Source organism: Trichosurus vulpecula, chromosome 3 (assembly GCF_011100635.1).
Source record: "Trichosurus vulpecula isolate mTriVul1 chromosome 3, mTriVul1.pri, whole genome shotgun sequence".
NCBI lineage: Eukaryota > Metazoa > Chordata > Mammalia > Diprotodontia > Phalangeridae > Trichosurus > Trichosurus vulpecula.
The window spans coordinates 437,655,562-437,659,331 of NC_050575.1; positions in this window are offsets into that span (position 1 = coordinate 437,655,562).

The following is a 3,770-nucleotide window of genomic DNA, read 5'->3' on the forward strand; positions in this document are numbered from 1 at the left end:
GAAAATAGAACCATTCCTGGGATGGCAAATGGTGGAATTTATTAACCAGGCCTCATTAAGACCTTGAATATAATAGGATGGTGGCTTGGGTTTGTTTGATTCTGATGCATTGGAGTACAAAGAATTTATCCTGTCAAAACATTCTTAGCTGAAGAGCTTGGCAGTATCACTGTGAGAAATGGCCAGACACTTGACTAGATTATTGGGAGTTGGAATCCTAAGGAAACAATTTGTTTCTAGCACAGCAAGCTATTGATAAGTCACATCAAAAAGCAATGGGTGGATAATTTACCTCACAGAGCCAACTATCAATTATCTAGGCTAATGAGAGAAGGAGGTAGCAGCTACAAATGAAGTCCTAATCTGAACCAGCAATTTCAAGTTCTTCCATCAAATCTTTTAACCAGAAGCGTTGATGAAGAGCCAGGTTATTTATTTGGAACTGTGTGTATTTTCCCTTCATGTGATTACCCATTCACGAAAGTACCTATTTTGATGGACCCTTGAGAGTGGCACAGACATTTGCTCTACCAAGGCACTACCCCACAACACTGTCCAAATACATGTGGAAGTCAGCCATGAATTCCCACAAATGCTCCTTTAAGTATTAACACAACATTTTCCAGTTCACCCTGTGGTTCTTTAGCTATTTAGGGATCCCAGTACACCTACCATTCAGGCCGGCCATCTCTTGCCTCATTTTTTATAATATGAGTATTTATTTCTCACTGGGCTCCAATATGTACTCCTCCATCATGCCCCAGAAAACTGTTCCACCTACAGCATCATTTCATTCCTGGAATTCTCACTTTGGAAGTGCCCTCCACCCATGTGGCTTTCACCTCTTACTGGAGATATCCTCTCAAATCTTCATTTGATGAGGGTGCCCAGACCAGCCTCATCTTCATTTTTCAGCAGGTTTTAATCTTGATGACTCCATCATGCCTCATCCCCTCCTATTTCATTTATATTTAATATGTTGTCCTCTTTCATCAAAATGTAAACTCCTTGAGGGCAGGGGAGTTCTTGCTTATATTTTTATCCCCCACACTTAGCACAGTGCTTGGCACATAGTAAGTGATTAATAAATTTTTAATTGATTGAATACAATATGTATACTCCTCTCCTAGTCATAATAAACTTTGCTATCATCTTTTACACCATATACTTTGCACAAGATATATCACTTGCAGCATCCTGCAACCGAATTAATACCCATCATGCCTCTTCCCATTGCTTTTTGATTTACGTTTCATGTTGTTTCTTCCGAAATCCATGAGATCCGTTTTGAGTTCCTGAGATTCTGAGTTCCAGTTGCAGTCATGTGGCTTTATCGGGATGAAATAATCTTGGGATGTTTCAAGAGATGTATAACTTCCAGAAATAAGTAAGTGTAACTGTTGCTCTCCTCTGAACTGGCCAGACAACAGCTAGTGTATTGTGTTCAGTTCTGCATATCACAATTAAAAAAAAACCCATAGACAATCTGCATAACATCCAGAAGAGATTGACAAGAATGGTGAGGGGTCCAGAATCCAAGACACATGAGTATCATTTGAGGGAACTATTGGTTTTGTACATGCTCTGTCCATACATGCTGTCTCTTCTGATCAAATGTAAGCTCCTTGAGAAAGTGACGATTTTGTTTGTTGTTGTACCTTCAGTACTTAGCACAGTGCAGGGCACATAGTAGGTATTTTTAAAATGCATTTTAAATAGATGACTCATCAATGTTTATTCATGGAAAATAATCCAGAGAGAAATAGTCGCTGTCTTCAAGTATCTTAAAGTCTGCTCAGAGATCTTAGATCTAGGAACGATGCACAGAATTTGCAAAGAGACAAATTTAGGTTTGATACAACAATGTACTGAGTTAGAGGTATCCACCAGGGTAATGGGTTCTCCCTCACTATAAATCTTCAAACAAAGACTGGATGACCATTTGTCAGGTAAGTGGCAGAGGGGATTCTTTGTAAGGTGTAGGCTGGACTAGGCGACTTCTCAATTTTTCGTATTTCTCAATTCTGTATTTCTGTGAAAATACTAGTTTTAAAGAGATGACCTTTTGTGAAAATGTTGTCCAGTTTTCCAAATAAAATCCAAGGAAAATTCAGCTTAACTATCTTTTCCCTCTTCTATTTTCTATTCATACAAAAACACACACACACATATATGGGGGTGGATTCCACATGCCCTCTTTAATTAATGTAATATACATAAAATATAATGTAATATAAAAAGTCTAAAGGAATGATGAAGTTTTAAGTATGTACACATAATAGTTCACACACTATGATGTTTTCATGAGGTGCGACCTTCTTTGAGTAAAAAAAAAAGGAATAAGTGGTTACCTGAACAAAATGGTTAACTATGCCCCCCAAGGACTTTAAATAGCTGGAAGAATTTCAGCAGAATTGAGTGTAGAAGAGAAGCAGCCAGTATGTGGGAGCTTCTAGGCTCCAGGGTACCTTGAGGAAGTAGAGCCTTGGGTCTGTAACACAGGGCAGCACAGGTGAGTGGGTAGAGGGGAGGTAGTGAGTCTGGTGCCAATGAGCATGACCTCAGCAAAAGCAAAAAAGCAGTAAGAAAAATGAAAGTCCTGGGCAATTCATAAATTGATTGACTCTATTTTCAGTGTGTGAAGGATCTGTAATTTCTTTTGCATGTATACTCACTCTGAAGATACAGTACGAATGCTTTAATAGACATTCTTTATGAGTTTCTATTACTGAAAACAAATCAGCATCTGGTGGCCAAACTGGTGACGAGACTATATAGACCACGCTTGTTCCCCTTTCAATTCTTCTTCTGTGGAGCTGGGAAATGGACATGCTTAAAGCACAGGTCTGATTATGCTACCTCTTTAAGGTAAAATATAAATTCTTTTTGTCACCTTAAGCTTATCACGATCTGGCTCCAATCTTTCCAGACTTGCATACTTTATGTCTCAGGAAAACTAGTTTACTTGCTTCTCTCGGTTCACATTGTTGGATTTCCTACCTCTGTGGCAGCTACTGCACAGACTTCCCCTTCTCCCTCTGTCTGGCTGCTCTTGGAATCTGTGGCTCCATCCAAGACTCAGCTCAAGTGATGCCTCTGCATCAGGCCTGTTGTGAGTCCTCTGGCTGTGAAGGACCTCGGTCAAATTACTTCGGATTTCTTTCAAATATATTTTGTATACTGTGTTTTCCTTCAGTAGAATGTAAGCTCTTTGAAGGGAAGGATTATTTTCATTGTTATCTTTGCATCACAAGTGCCTGATATAATACATGTATACAGTAAGTACATATTTGATTAAATTACTAACTAGTTTCTAATTTCAATTTTTCTATGCTTCTGAAAATTTATAGTGTTTATGAAACTCAACAAATTTAAAATTTTCACAATCATCAAAATGATTTTAATATATATTTTTAATATTTTTGAACCCTTTAAATGCCCTGAGACAATGCCTTAGTTGCCTCATTCTAGTTATATCTCTGGATAGATATGAGACATGGGCCCTTCTCCAATAGCCAGTCCAATAACATGTTTGTAGTATTTTTCCTAATAAAAGGAAGGAAAACTATTGATTCTTATGGATCTGTTATCTGGAAAATGCCCTAGCTAATTTATAATTGTACATATTGAGGACTCAAAAAAAGAAACTGTATCTTGTTACTTAGCAGAAAATTAAGTTAAATATGACATACTCAAGTATTTCAAATGACATAATAATGGTAAAGCAATCTAGTGCCTGGCACATAGTAAGCATTATGTAAATGTTGGCC